At 51.4% G+C, this 16,133-nt stretch overlaps 1 long non-coding RNA gene across 1 annotated transcript; it reads left to right on the forward strand.

Annotated features, from left to right (window-relative positions):
• Nucleotides 1-1,273: 1,273 nt before the first annotated feature.
• On the forward strand, nt 1,274-15,913 carry LOC129046576 (uncharacterized). The gene is made up of 3 exons (XR_008508212.2): nt 1,274-8,363; nt 9,009-9,102; nt 9,942-15,913. It is a non-coding gene; the product is annotated as an uncharacterized LOC129046576 (long non-coding RNA).
• Nucleotides 15,914-16,133: the final 220 nt, after the last annotated feature.

Below are 16,133 nucleotides of genomic sequence, written 5' to 3' on the forward strand. Positions count from 1 at the left end.
ATATGATCAGGCTGGTATATAGATCAGTGCCACACACTAGATTTGGGGTGTATTTTGGTCTTTTAGAAGAAAGTGCCTCCCAAAATTTTAAAGAAAGAAAAACTTATATATGTACAAAAATAAGGGTTGATATGATGAAGGGATGGAATATGACTGTAAAGATGAAAATTATAAAAAATTTTATAAAAGGAATTGATAAGTTGTTTGAAAAAAGAAAGAAGAGGATTTAAAAAAAGAAAAAAGAAAAAGAAAAAAAAAAGGGAGAGGATGTGATCAGGCAGGGGAATAGAAAACACCATATACTAGAGATTTAGGGTATATTTTAATCTGTTAGAAGAAACTATCTCAAAATTTTAAAGAGAGAACAACTTATATATATAAGCCAAAAATACGGGTAACTACTATGAAGGGATAGAATATGACTCTAAAAATGAAAAATAAAAATGTTTTTTTTAAAAAAGGATTGATAAGATGTTGGTTGAAAAAGGGAAAAAGAAAAATTCAAAAAGAAAAAAAAAGAAAAAAGGACAGTTAAAAAAAATTAACTTTGAAAGACTAAAGAATCATGGTAAAAAGCCATGAATTCTATGTGCAGTATTCCCCTAGCGCTGGAGTTCTGCGGTTCTCATTGATCGGTAAACTTGGTCTTGGCCGGCTGTTCTCGCTGATCTTCTGGGGAGGGGCCTGTTGCCGTGGTTTCCAAATGTCTCTGCCGGAGGCGGAATTGCCCCGCCCTTGCCCCCTCCCGGCTAAGTCATCTGCTCGGGTTTGCTCTCCGGGGCTTTTGTTCCCTGCGAGCTTTCCGTACAGCTTTGGAGGCGGAGAGTGAAGATGGCGGCCTCCCAATCTCCGCCCCGGAGGAGCCGAGAACTCGGGGGCCCGCTCCTCAGTGAGCCCCCAGAGAAAAGCTGTCAGTCACTCCCGGCTCCCCGGTCTCCGGCCGCACTCCGTGCTCACCCGGCCTGTGACCGCGCGTTTCTATCTCTGGCCCCGACCCCGGGTGGAGTCTCCAAACCCAGCAGATCCCTGCGGTGCAGTCCCACGCGGCTCCTCCCCGGGGAGGAAGGTGAGTCTCCCCGGATCTGCCGCTTGTTGGGTCCCTGCTGGAGGAACAGGGGCCCGACTGGGCCGCGGATCACGGTTTATGGCCACCCCGAGCTGAGAGCCCGCGCCTGGGCTCCCCTCTGCAGCCGGCTTCCCTGCTCCATTACCTGGGAGCTCTGCCACACTCAGGCACCCCCGGTCTTTCTGTGACCCCGAGGGTCCTGAGACCACACTGTCCCGGAGGGTTCTACCCCCCGCTTAGCCACCAGAGTGACGTCCCTCGGCGGAGCAGACTTTTAAAAGTTCCAATTTTGTGCTCCGCGGCTCTATCACTTGCCAGAAGCGGCCGACGGAGGCCCCTCCCCCGCCATCTATCCTCCGGAACATCGCCTCGGATTCACTTCTCTGCTCGTCCTACCTTCCAGAAAATGGTCGCTTTTCTGTTTGGAGAGTTGTTGCTATTCTTTTCTTTGATCTCCTGTTGAGTTTCTAGGTGTTCAGAATGGTTTGATCCCTATCCAGCTGAATTCCTGAGAGGAGACGAAATCCAGGTCTCCTACTCCTCCGCCATCTTGCTCCGCCCCCCCCCCCCCCCATTCCCATAAGTTTAATGAGAATTACTGCTTCGGTTTACATAAGCAGGTGCGTGTGCACACCGTGTCTGATGCTTCTAGGCACGTGGTCCTCCATGGTGTCTGTGTCTCGTTTTTCCTGTCGTTCCCAGATGGGCTCCCAGTCCACAAACAGGGATCCTAACAGGCATGTTCTTAGTTATTCTAACATCTTGAAGTTGGCTGGCCCCCTGTGCCTGCTGTTGGCCATTGTGACACGTTGCCCCTGCCTGCCCCCCACGGATGTCATAACATGGGCATGGGGACAACCTGTGCAGGGCGACTGCAGCCTGGGAGAATGTTGGGGGCTGATAGCCAAGCCCTCTTTCAAGAAACGCCCATGATTAATGCCATGAAGGCAACGAGGTTTGGGAAGGATGGGTGCTGCCAACACCAAAAGCTGGTGCATGATTGCTGGGCCTGGGCGGGAAGGAGAGCTAGGAAGACTCCACTCCATTTATTTCACTAATCTTCTTCTTCTGTGAGCCTAAGAGCAGAAAATAATTTTTTTTTTTTAGATTTTATTTATTTGAGAGAGAGAGACAGAGATAGTGAGATAGAGAGCACAAGTGGGGAGTAGAGGGAGAAGCAGGATCCCCACAGAGCAGAGAGCCCGATGCGGGACTCGATCCCAGGACCCTGGGATCATGACCTGAGCCGAAGGCAGACGCTTAACCGACTGAGCCACCCAGGTGCCCAAGCAGAAAATAATTTTTAAAAAGAGCTGTGTCTAAACAAATCAAAAAGAGCCCTTTCAATGAGTATAAAAATCCTAAGTGGTAAGAAAGCATTTTGGCATTCATGGTGGCAATTTGCCCTTTATTAGGGACATACAAGACTGGTGCTCCTCACTGTGGAGTGAGGCTTGGCTTTGGGAAAATACTGTAGGGCCCCAGCGGGCGCCCTCACAGGGCGTGTTTGTGTCGTGGGGCCTGTAATCTGACCAACGTGCCACAGCCCGCATCTTCACCAACACCTGGCATAACTCGGCTTTCTAATTTTTGCCAGTTCAGTATGTGTAATGTGCTGTCTTTGTTTTAAATAGCACTTCTCAGATGACTAGTATGTTCCAGCATCTCTTCACATACTTGTTGGTCCTTTGTTTTCTTCTTCTGCACGTTGCCTGTTCTTTCCTTTTGCCCAATTTTCTATTAGGTCTGCTCCCTTTTTCCTCTCGATCTGCAGGAGTCTCTTGCACATTCTAGCTACTAACCCATTGCAGGCTTAGACATTGTGAATATAGTCCTCCCCCCACCCCCATCCCCTGGAGCTCTTTGGAAATGGTGGTGGGCCTGGTCAATTATAGGTTCTCACTGTCATGTGGAAATGATGACACTCAGCTTTCCAAATGACCACTTGGCCATGACCTGGCCCTTCAGTGCACCTCACCTTCTTCTAAATCAGTTCTTCCAGGAGCTGTGTTCTGAGGGAATGCTCATGAGACCCACTTGCAGCTGCAGAGACCGATGTGATTTAACTTCGCAATTACCTCTGTCTGCACCTCTGTGTGTCTCAATTAAGTCAGCTAGTATTTTCTGAATGTCTTCAAGTAGAAATTAGGTTCTAGGCTTTCAGGAACAAAGGAAGGAGAGCTCAGGCATGACAGGCTTGCAGATCCACAAAGAATAAAGTGACAAGATGCTCACCACCTGCTCCCAGGGCACCAAGCAGGGGTGGAGGGACAAGGAAGGCTTCCTGGAGGAGGCAGCATTGGGATGGTGCCTTGAGGACTGGAGGCATTTCTTGCCTTTCTTCCTTCCAAACTGTAAAGTCCTGAGGACAGTGACCACGTTGGGCAGTTCTGCTTCTTCTGAAGAACAACCATGACTCCCATGTAGAGAGAGCCCCGCCCTTCCGAGGTGGCCAGGCACAAGGACAGGAGAGACTGAAGCCCACACCCAGCCCTGGGGGCTGACCTCGACTCTGCAGAGATCACACTGAGGCTCACCGGGGCTCTCTGGGGATCAGTGACTTTCCTAAGGTCACTCACTCAGAAAATACACCCTCTGCACCCAGCCCCAGACTCTTCAGCGTGCTGGAGCCACCTCTGCTCTCTTGGGCAGAGCAGGCCTTCTCTTCAGTGGGGGTGACATCTGGTGCCGAGGGTTCAGAGTCACCAAACCCCTGTCTATCCTGAACCTGAGCACGCACAGGCCACGAGCCCCAACGCTTGGGATGACCATGAAGACTGAGCCTGCACTGTGGCCCTGGGGGGCGGTTCTCAGTAGGCAGGTGAGCAGTGGGGAACTTGGGGTTTGGCAGGTCCTGAGGACAGGCCCAGGAGAAAGAATGAATTCCATCCCATGTTAGTTTTCCCTTCCAAGAAGTCAGACACTCTGGAGTTTAGCATGCATGCTGTCTCCTCCTGTAATATTGTGGTAGAGAAAAATTCATTCATGTTAAAAAAAAAGTTTCAAAAGATACACATTGATAGAAAACACATTGCTGGGAATAAAAAGAAAGTAATGAATAACATTCCACATAATAGTGACTAAAAGCAAAATAGTCTTCAGTTGAGGTTACAAGTTGAGTTCAAATTGAAGGTGCTTTGTAATACTGTTAAAAGAGCTGTCCTTTCCAAGGGGGAAAATACTGTACTGTATTTTATCACAGGGTCCAAAGAGGGGGAAATTAAACAGGAGGAAGGGAGGACAGGGATGGCAGGCGGGTGGACGGAGCATGTGCCTGGGTCCATGCGCTGCTGATTTCAGACAGAAGCCACTGCAGAAATGCAGGGTTTGACCCAGAGGGACAGTTCTTATTCACAGTCACCTGCTTCATCTCTGCCCTCGCACTTCTTCTGATGCCGAAGGGAGCACCTCTAACCTGACCTCATGGGCTGACTCTGGGACCTTCCGGCTCACTCCTTACGTGGCTGGGCCGGTGGTGCTGTCCTGGGCTGTGGGAGGCTGGGGCACATGTCCCATCTCTAGTTCCCTATGAGCCTCGTGCTGCATGTGTCACTTCTGGCCTTGCTTGGTGCCCCTCCCAGGTCGGCCTGGACATCTCCATCATGCAGCCTCCAGGGGGCCCCACTGTGGGGCTGGTTTTGAGTAAGGCTGTGTGGCAAAGCCTATTCTATACTTCCCTCACCCTTGCTCACCTTCCATGCTAGAGGCTCAAAAATCCTGTTATTCCCTTTGCCGGACTCCCTTTTGTCATATGTAAGGCAGTGGTCCTATGTTCTAGTTTGGGATTATGAGATGAACAAGAAAACTTCTGGGAAAGATCTTCCTCTCTGACAAGAAGAGAGAGGTATATATGAGGAGTTCCTTTGGCTAGAGTCTCCTTTTTTGCTTCTTGGTGTGGATGCTGCAGTGTGAACATGTAATGCTTGGGGCAATGGCAGCCTTCTTGCAACCATGAGGGATAAGTCTAAAAACAAGAGCCAATTCACTGAGTGTGCTGAATCCCACGCTTGGGGTAGACATGCCTCCTAAATTTCTGCCCTCATGGAACTTGCATGCGTCCTTGTAGGGGAGATGGGAAGTAAGCAGCCCCCTGGCCCCCGCCCATCATCCAATTTTTTCCCCTCTCTGTAAATTTGATGCAGTTGAACACGGAAACATTGGAATCCTCACATTGAAAGGAGACTAGCCACAGGGTGGAAGGAGCCTGGGTCCCTGAGTCATACTTTGGAGAGGAGACACCTGCCAGCCAGAACCCTGCTTTGGGCTTTACAGGAATGAGCCATAAACCTCTATTATACTGGAGCCATGAGTCACTTGTGAGTTTGCTTTTGCTTGCTGCTAGGATTTCTTTAACTAATAGAGTCTTCTTGGAGTTTACCCTATTTCCAGTCTTATACTTGAAGGAAGTAAAATATTTCCTTTGAGATCAAGGCAGTTCAAGGTGGAGTTTTGGTTTATTACAACCCTTAGCATCCCAAGTGATTGGATTGTTAGGGTCTTCCCTTAAGACCTGTGGGGAGTGATCTTAGCGAGTAGTCCTGGGAAACTGGAGGTCTCCTGCCACCCTCCCTCCACCCCGACCCTAACACTCTGAGTCAAGGGTGGCATTTGAAAAGCAAAACACAAGTCCTTGTGGTCTCAGTGAAGGGCGTGGCAACAAAAGGGCAGGACAGGAAGCTTGGGCGAGGTGGCTTAGAGTGGCTGGTGGGGCATGGCAGAGTGCCTCTAGAATCAGTGTCCAACTCTTGGTTTCAGCTCAGGTTATGGTCTCAGGGTTGTGAGATCGAGCCCCGTGTTGGGCTCCATGCTCAGCAGGGAGTCTGCTTGAGATTCTCTCCCTCTGTGCTCCCCCAATCCTGATTGCACGTTCGCTCACTTGCTCTCTCTCAAATAAATAAATAAATAAAATCTTAAAAAAAAGACCATCCCCTCAAGCCCCAGTCAGCCCAGGAAGCACCAGATTTTCCTAAAGCTCAGACGGATTCCTGGCATTGCCTGGTGTACATCCCTATTCAGGCTTCAAGGGCGACAAGGTGTTGGTTTGCTTCCTGCTGGTGCAGAAGCCACTCCTCCCCAGCTTCTCTGGCCACCTGAGCCAGCTCTGTTCCTGCCGCAGGTCTGGCTCATCTTAAATCCTTCAGGGGCTCTCCAGGCAGAGGTGGTCAACCCCGGAGGGCGTGGACTGGCTTGGGAGGGTCTGGAGGCCTGTGACTTCGCGTCCCTCTTCTCATCAACTTAGAGTTTGTGCCCAATTGCACTTTTTGTAGGTGGTCACTGCAGTTTCTCCTGTCCCTGTGCTCTTCTAGAATGTTGCCCCCTTCCTTCCAGAGGTGAAGTCTGATTCCCTTCCCCTGGAAGCTGGCTGGGCTTGTGTCTTTTTTCCTTAGAGCCGCAACAAAATTACCGTGAACTGGGTGACTGAAAACAACAGAAATTTATTCCCTCACTGCTCAAGGTGTTGGCAGGACCATGCTCTCTCTGCGGGGCCCGGGGAGGAGTCTTCCTTGCCTCTTCCTAGCCTCTGGTGGCTGCCGGCAGGCCTTGACCTTCCTCGTAGCGGCCTTGCTCCAGGCCCTGCCTCCACGTTCGCATGGCCTTCTCCCACTGTGTCCCCTCTGTCCCTCTGTCTGATTCTCCCTCTCCTTTACAGACACCAGTCATACTGGCCCGAGGGCCCAACCTACTCCCGTATGACCTCATCTACCTGATTCTGCAACGAGCCTATTTCTAAATAAGGTGACCTTCTGGTGGCTTTTGCGGGGACCCTCTTCAAGCGGGTACAGTTCGTGACTTGAAGGAGGCAGTGGAAGTGATGTGCTGCCCGGTCGTCCACCTTCCAGCTTGTCGGCTGGATTGCTCATGCTGGAGCCCTGTGCCATCCCCATGACGATGGGAGCGGCATGGCTGCCCGCGCAAGCCCAGACCTGTCCACGTGCACAGACCTCCCGGAGAAGGCTTGAGATCATGAAGAAGAGAGAGAGAAATGCCCTGCTGGCCCCAGAGGCTCCAGCCCTCCGCCATTCCAGCTCCAGCCACTGCCATCTGACTGTAGCTGCACCATCGGTCCCCTTGGCCCCACCGTCCAGCTGAGCACTCCCAAATTCCTGGCCTGCAGAACCAGTGGCAGACAATGTCAGGGGCTGAATTTTGCGCCTTCCTCCAAGTGTGTTTGTGGCAGCCCCGACCCCTGGATGTTAGAATGTGACAGTCTTTGGAGTTAGGGCCTTTAAAGAGAAAATTAAGGTTAAATGAGATGCTAAGGGTGGGTGGGCCCTAACCCAGTCTGGCTGGTGTCTTGATAAGAAGGGGAGAGACACCAGGGATGTAGATGCACAGAGAGAAGGTAGCCGGTAGCTGTCTGCAAGCCAAAGAGAGGGCTTGGGAGAAACCAACCTTGCCAGCACCTTGATCTTGGACTTCTACCCTCCGGGACTGTGAGAAATAAATTTCTGTTGGTTAAGCCGCTCAGGGTGTGGTGAGCTGCTGAGATAGCAGCCTGAGCAAAGTAGCCTCCGCAGAAGGTGATCGTCGTCGTTTTAGGCTGCTACGTTTTGGGGGCATTTGTTACGCAGCAAGGGTAACTGACAGACTATATAGAAGCAAGAGGAGCTAAGGGGAAACTCTCGGTGATCCGGGGTTCTGCTCCTGGCTCTGCCATCACTGCCAATTCTTCTCTCCTCTCGGGGACTTGGTGTCCCTCTCTGTAGAGAACGGGCACATCACATGACGTGTAAGGTCTCTCACAGATCTGTGAGGCCCTGACTTTCTGGATGAGCCCTGGGAAGGAGTGAGTTCAACAGGGAACCAGATTTGCGGCCTTGTTCCTGGAGACTTGGCTGGTTCAGAAGACGTTTGCCGAGAGTCAGTAACCTAAGAATGACACCTACTGCTTGAGAAGCTCATTTCGTGTCAGATCTGCAGCGATCTACGTACATTATCCCGTTAAATTAAACCGTCACAATCACACCACAGGGAAGGGGTTCTTTTTATGGCTAAGACAGCCGAGCAGAGAAGTCCGGTGACCTGCCCAAGGTCACACAAGGAGTACGTGAGGGACCAGGGTCCTGACCACAGTCTGTCTGACTCCCAGGTTCACCTTGTGTCCTCAAGTTGACACTTAGGGCCAAGGTGGGCGAGTTTCATCTGTCGCCCCCATTAAAGCGGTTCCTCTGCCTGCAGGTGGTTTCGTCAGCCTCACCCGCACATTAAACTGGCCGTCCCCACCGCCGCCGACTCTCCCAGATGGAGGGGCAGACACAGGATCAGGCGACTGTCCAGCCATCTGTGCGGGGACGGGGTATAAATGCTGTTATTGTTTCTTAAATAAGAACAGATAGGATTTGTACGTCAAGGCCAAGTGAGGGGAGAGGTGCCCTTTGAGGTCTTCTGTGGGCCAGACCCAGGACAGGTGGCAAACTTGTCACTTGATATGGAATTAGGCCAAGTCGAAGTTCAGGTTGAGAGACTGCGGTTCAAGTTTCCATTCAGCTGTCGGGAAAATGAGCTTGCCTTATGAAGGCCGCCCCCCCGCCCCCCTGTGGCCACTGGGTTCCCCTTTTCATTTTTAAGAGCAGTTTTTGTGTCTGATGGCTCCTTTTTGATCACAGAGGCACTGTTCAGTAGGGTGATTTATGATGTCCTGGCTGCCCATACAGAATGTTCCTTTTGTCAGCGGGCTGGTGTTAGATGCCGAGGATGGCCTCTGTCCTGGAGGGGTGGGAGCGGGGCCCGAGCGAGAAGCTCGTCTCCACAGTCCTGTCCCTGTGTAATCTCGCCATCTGGGCACTGGGGGGTAAAACCCCGAGCCCCGGGAGCTCCTGAGGGCTAAGTGCTGTCCTGGGACTCTCCCAGATAGTAAGTGCTCATCGAATGCTAATTCCTTTTCCCCCACTCCTCCCCCTGGGGAGTGACTTACTCATTTTTACACTTGCTTATTCAACAGGAATTTATTGAGTGTCAACTGTGCTCCCGACTAGTGCACAAGACCAGAAATCCTCCCCTTCCGTGGGGGAGGCGGACCATGGACAAGTGAGCAGGTGAGGCTACTTGGAGGTGGTGAGTGCGATGGGGGGTAAGAAGAGGTGCTGTGTTAGAGCGGGCTGGCACCTGGCCTCTTCTCGGGAGTGGAGTTCGATGCTCTCATCTGCGGGACCTCCCACAGCAGGGCCCTTCCCCATTCCTTCCTGGAATGGCTTTCTTATTCTAACAAGAGAGTGTCTGGCAGTTTCCCTTACCTCTGTCAGGAAGGCTCTTTTTTCCTTTCTACACCTGTTCCAAATTTCAATTACACAAAATATCTTTAACACACAGTTCCGCCAGATTCCTTGGGGTGGGGGGGAACGGTGCTGTAAGTATTCATAATGTGTTTGCATTATGGAATAATTATACATAATTGCTCTGCCTTGTAAATAACTATAAAACATTTACCAGTCTCGACAGTGGGAGAAACCGTGAAGCTGCCTTCTCCCACAGAGGATGCCTTGGTGGGGACATGCAGGGACATTGGCTATCTTTGCAACTCACTGGGCACTGTGGTTTTTTTTGCCCAAAGGCGGAAGCTTGGTTATTCCTAAGCTGTCAAAATCATGGCTACTTATTGGTTTATTTTTATATATTCTGATTCTCTCCCTTACTCCCCACACATGAATTAAATGCCCACGATGTGCCAGAAAGTGGGGACCTAGGACAGTCATAACGTACTGCTTGCCGAGGGCACATACATGCACACATCCCAGGCTTCTCTCCTTTAATTGTCGCCGATACCCCATGGACCAACTACTGAGATTTTATTCTCATTTTCTAGAGGAAGCACCAGGGGCTCATGGGGTTTAAGACAATTGTCTAAATTCACACTTTCTTCCTCCACCATCTTCAGAAGGAACCAGCCTTACCAACACCTGGATCTCCAACCTCTGGCCTCTGGGACCAGAAGACAATACATTTCCATTGTTAGAAGCCGCGGTGTGTGGGACTTGGCTAGAACAGTGGTAACTGACCAGTACATCTGGGGACCTGCCCCACCTGCCAAGGAGGGAAATGTCGTCACGGTGGTGACTTGACTTGGAGCATCTTGCCTAACACACACACACAGGCTGGGCCCTTGGTGGATGGTTTGTAAGGGCCCAACGCTAACTCATTTCTCAAGACATGTGGCATGTGGGCCAACGGGCGCCCAGAGGGGGAAATGACAGACCCATGACTGCACAGCACAGAATGAGGGGACACAGCATCGTTCTCCCCAGCTGCCGCTGTTTGTCTCCTAGTGTCTCACGGGCTGTGTGTCGGCCCCTTCCTTCCTCCCATGAGGGGGAAGCCACCTGGGGAGGCCACTATGCCAAGGTCAGAGTTGCTGGTGCACAGAAACGGCTGGGTCAGGTGGGTAGGTTTGCTAGTTCCTGGCAGTTACGATGTGACAGCCCACTCTGAATGGAGGGTCCCATGTCGGCTGGCCTGCTGCAATGGCCAGACAGGGTGTATTCATTTCCCGTGGCTTCCACCACAACTTACCACAGACTGGGTGTCTTAAAATGATGAGAATTGGGCGCCTGGGTGGCTCAGTTGGTTAAGCGACTGCCTTCGGCTCAGGTCATGATCCTGGAGTCCCGGGATCGAGTCCCCGCATCGGGCTCCCTGCTCGGCAGGGAGTCTGCTTCTCCCTCTGACCCTCCCCCCTCTCATGTGCTCTCTCTCATTCTCTCTCTCTCAAATAAATGAATGAAATCTTAAAAAAAAAAAAAAAGATGAGAATTTGTTCTCATGGTCCTAGAGGCTAGAAGTCCTAAATCAAGGTGTCAGCAGGGTCCAGGCTCCCTACGAAGGCTCTGGGGGAGGGCCGCCTCTTGTCTTCCAGACTCTGGGGGCTCTTGGCCTTCCCTGCCTTGGGGTGACATCTCTCCGGTCTCTCTCTGTCTGCACATGTGGTCCTCTTCCCCGTGCCTCACTGGGTCTTGGGCCTCTCCCTCAGCCTTTCTCTTATAAGGACCCCAATCTCTTATAAGGACTCTCAGTATGATCTCATACTGAGAGTCTCAACCTAATTACATCTATGAGGACCCCTAATTCTAAGTAAGTTTCCATTCATGGGTTCTGGGGGTTAGGACTTAGACATGGCTTTGGGGACACAATTCAGGCCACCACACAGGGCGTGGACCCTTGCCCCTGAGTCCATTCGATGTCCAGTCATACTGCCTGCACCCTCCTGAAACAGGGACAAGAAGGAGCTGGTCGTGAGTCACTTAGAGGAACTCTTATGGCCCCTGAGGAGAAGGACTGTTTGTGGTTCCCTGAGGCCCCCTACACAACCCTCCACCTGCCTTCCCCGCCCCTCCGTGATTCGGGGGCAGCCTCTTAGACTGGTCTGGAACAGCCCCGTCTTCTCTAACCCTGAGGTCCCCAGACTGCCTCAGCTCATGGCTCCCTCCGTGTCTCAGGACTCCTTCACAAACTCTTCCACCAAAGAAATACCCAATGGTTCTGTTTATTAAGTATTAGGTCCAGACAACCTGATACATATTCATGTCCTAACAACTTAGTAACCATTTGAAAGAACTAACAAATGTAAATTAAAAAAATGTATTCTTGTTTTATTCTTAAATAATCACAAATGCTTCCTAACGGGCTTTGTGCCCCGTCGCGCCCTGCACCACATGCCGAGCCCTGTGGGCACCAAGTTTGCATCCCCTAGTTATTTGCGAAGCAGAACATCTTTTTATAAGCTTGTGGCCTCTTGGTGTTTCTTCTTTCGTGGAAACCCTGTTCAAAGTCTTCCCTCTTGGATCGTTTGTCTTTTCCTCACTGATTTGTAGATGTTCTTTATATACGTTCTGATTCTCTCCTTTGGCTGGTCATATGGCTGGTCAAATACCTTCTCCCAATGTGCTTTGTCTTTTCACATTCTGATGGCTGCCATGTCAAATCCGAATGCAGTCTGCATTCGTTCTTCCCACACTTGCCCCCATGATCAGGTTGTCCTCGTGCTAAAGCCCCTCCGCCCTGACTCTTCCCCACCTCTCCCAGCTGTCTGGTTCCTCCCTCCTTGTGGCCCACTCCGCCCTGGACACCCTGGGGTTGTTTGGTTTCTGGAGGCCCCCAGCTCATTTTCATCTATGACGCGTGCACAGTGCTGCACCCCCCGGCTCCCCACCCCCGGTTCCCTCTCCCCTGGATCCGCTCCTCTGGGAACTCACCTCTGCCCACATCCTCCTCCTAACCGGCTCAGCCCTTCACCCTCTACTGCAGCCCCCGGTGACTCCAGGCTTCTGTGTCATCATAGTTTGTCACCATCCTCGTGATTAATGTTGCTTATTTACTTGTTTTCCAAGGCGTGTCTCCTCCATCAGCTCCAGGACAAGGGACCATTTTGTCTGCCCACTGCTCTTTCCCCAGTGCCCAGCATGTAGCCAGTGTTTGCCCTGGGCCCCTGGCACAGCCCGCCCACCCCCCACCACCACTGGGACCAGTTGCCCAGGGGCAGCCCTGAGCCCCTGTGTCCTGCAGGGTTCTCAGCCTCCAAGCCAGTCAGTCCCATCCCACACCTGGGCACACAACTGAAATACATCGACTCACTTGTTGCCAAGGGGGAGGAACAGGCAGCCCTGGGCCCCGTGCTCTGCATGTCTGAGGCCTGGCAGGGGAGACCTCCGCCGGGGGCGGGCTGGTGGCAGGGAGGGGTGATTGCATGCCCCCCCACAGGAGGAGATGGGTTGGCTGGGGGTACATTTGCATGAGAACTAGGCATAAGGGGGAAATGAGCAGGGGGAGCAGTTGTCCAATTGGAGGTCTGGGATTTGTCTTCAGCAAATTTTCTCTGATTTCCCCAAACACTTGAAATTAATTAGGTGGACCGGAGCCTTTGCGAGCCTCTCTCGGTTGGAGTCTCACCCCTGCCAGGGTTGAGTTTGGCAAGCCTACTGCAGGAGGCCTGGATTTCTCACGCTGCCCCAGTCTGTCTTGTGCGTCTGCCGGCTCCTCACTACACTTCTGTTGAGCTGGAGGGAGCCTCCTATGTAAGGCTTCCTGTATGTGCGCACCTGCCAAATGCACAGCTGTTGGGTGATTCTAGGCTCCTGTCCTTCTGGGGCCAGAGGGCTGGGCTGTGTCCCTGGTGGGAGCGGCTGTTCCCACTGTCAGGCATCCTGCAGAGAGGCGGGGACATGAGGGCTGGAGAGGTGGACTGCCCACTGAGGTATTTGCTCTCCCTGAGCTTTCTGGGAGGTCGGGCTGGACTTGGAGGTCGTGCACTCCCCTGGTGTGGGCTGGGTGGCCCCTGGGCTTGCAGATGGGAGCGGCACTCAGCAAGGCTCGTGGCACCGAGATCCCGCTACCTCGCAGCAGATGTTCAGTTGTCTCTGTTTTGCCTGGGGCTTTCCTGACACCTCGAAAGAGTGGAAAACCTGGAATTAGCTGTGTCGGATGGAATCAAAGCAGGAGCCCCTCCCCAAGGCCAGAGGGCACCGTGAGCAGTGACCACCAGGGGAAAAAGTCTGCCTGCAGGAAAGTGACCTCCTTAGTGCTATTGGCAGTCACAGTTGTGACATGGTGGCTTCCTGTGAGCCCCAAAGAGGCATGACACAGCAGCCGGAAGCTGGTCAGAAATGCTGGGGCAAGCTCATGGCGCACACGTGTGTGCGTGTGCGTGCGTGTGCGTGTGTACAAGTTCCTCCATGTGTATGTGCCGGCTCAAAGTCGATTTTAACGAAGGTTTTTACAAAATAATTTAGAGGTTTTTTGGAACAGGTCACGCGTTTCCAGTGGTTCCACATTCAAGAGGTGGAGAAGAATAGCAGTGAAGTTTGCCCTCCCCTCCAATTTGTCAGCCATGCATCCTCTTCTTAAAGACAAGCAATGTCCCCAGCCTCCTGTGTCAGAAACATTTGACGAGTGTACAGTCACTTGTATATATCCCCTCTTACCTGATGGCAGCATTCTGTACCTTCTGCTCTGCGCTTTAATTTTTTCGTCATATATTTTGAGATGATTTCATATTAATGTGAGGCCATCATATATATTGAGATCGTCATATATATTGAGATGATCTCATATTGATGTTGATGTGTAAGGGCTTTCTTTTTCGGATTAAAATAGAGTCTATTGGTGAGTCTAGCAATCAACTTCATCAGCTCCCTGTTGCAACGTTTAGGCTGTGTCTTATCTTTTGTCATGATACAGTGGGCATTGAATGCAAGAGTGACCCTGTTTTGTCAGTACAGGGTAGGCTGTGGCAGAGCCAGTGAATCTCACCTAATAATCCGTCCGTCTTCCCACCCGCCCCAGCTCCCTTGCAGCTAGGCGTGGTCATGTGACCATTCTGTCCCAGGGGCTGTGAGTAGAGCCATGTGAGCGACTTGGAGCAGAGGCCCTGAAAAGCCCTGGATTCCCTAATCTCTTTCCCTCCACCATGGCGACTGAAAAGGTGGAATGTTCTGGATGGTGAAACGACACGAGGGTGGAGCCTCTGTCAGCCTGGGTCCCTGAGGGACCCTGTGGAGCAGAGTCTCCTGCAGACCCACAGTGAACATCGTGATATTTTACATGAGCAAAATCAGACACTAAGGATTTAGGTGGTTTGCTTTGGCCTAATTCACAGCGAGGACCAATATACAGGTATTTGTGACATCGAATTTAATAAGTGACTTTTAAATGAATGGTTTATCAAGCAGTTTCCCAGAGAGGCTCCTTGGAACCCATGGAGCTGCGGATGCAGACAGGAATTCTTAGAGCCGCCCTGGGCATCTGCATCTTCCTGCCACCCCAGGTGGAGTATGGTCCTTAAATGACCCCTTGCCACCAGACCTCTCATCCCCAGCCGAGAGCACCTAAGTGTTGTGCACCCTGTCCTCTTCTCTCTCCCTTTGATCCCAGGGGAGCTCTGAGGTCTTGCCAAGAAATTCAGTTGTACTAGACTCAAACATCACAGGAGGGCGTATATAATTGTGAACACCCAGAAATAATCTAAATGCCCAAAATAGGGAATATAGTCAGTAATTTATGACATGAGTTGAAACAGCCACTAAAAATGAGGTCAAAGAAAAAAAATAAAGGAACAGGTCCATGAGATTTTTATTAAGAGAAAAAATAAAGCAATTACAAACTAGTACTTAATGTGTAATCCCACTTACCAATATAGATCTCTGTGTAGAAAATGTGTACTATAGGAACTCGCAAACCCTGTCCCTTGGGTCCTCTCCAGTTTTGCTGAAATACAGTCTTTGATTACAGTTCTCTTCCTCTCTTGCATCTTCAATTCCCACCAATGTGCTGAGGGCTCCCCACCGGGCTCCTCGCTAAGATTTCAGCATTTGCCAAATGGTCACTCCATCCCTGCCTTCTCACACCTGCTCTTCCTCTGTGCTGCAGTCTTGGCCACTGGTTCTGCCATTCCACCATACACTGGGGGATCATCCAGGGTCTCTCCATTTTAGAAATCTAACCAGTTAACCAATTTCTTTGGTCATTTCTCTCTAACATCCCTTCTATCTGTCCCCACTCTGGATCACTTTCAGCACCTTGTCTTGGCCCTTACTTACTATTTCATACCTGAAAGATTACAGCAGCCTCCTCCCTGGTCACCTGCCTCCATTCTCATCTGTCTCCATTGATTGCACACACTGACACCACCATGCAGACCTGGCCACTCACTCTCAGCTTGAAACCTTCCAATAGTTACTGACCACCTTGGTCAGTCTAAGCTCTTACATGACATTTGAGCTGATCCAGCCATACCTGTGGACTCTTCACTTCTTGTCTTACCTCGGTGCCCACCCATTCATCCCCCCATCCATCCATCCATCCCCCCACCCATCCATCCATCCCCCTTCCATCCATCTCCCCACCCATCCATCCCCCCACCCATCTATCCCCCATCCATCCATCCCCCACCCATCCATCCTCTATCCATCCATCCCCCCACCCATCCTTCCCCCATCCATCTCCCCATCCATCCCCCCATCCATCCATTCCCCCACCCATCCATCTCCCTACCCATCCATCCCCCATCCATCCATCCCCCTACCCATCCATCCCCCTACCCATCTATCCCCCATCCACCCACCTCCCCACGCAACCATCC

The sequence above is a fragment of the Mirounga angustirostris genome, unplaced genomic scaffold (assembly GCF_029215605.1).
Source record: "Mirounga angustirostris isolate CCGP_5_RB_7025 unplaced genomic scaffold, mMirAng1.0.hap1 SCAF_9, whole genome shotgun sequence".
Classification (NCBI taxonomy): Eukaryota; Metazoa; Chordata; class Mammalia; order Carnivora; family Phocidae; genus Mirounga; species Mirounga angustirostris.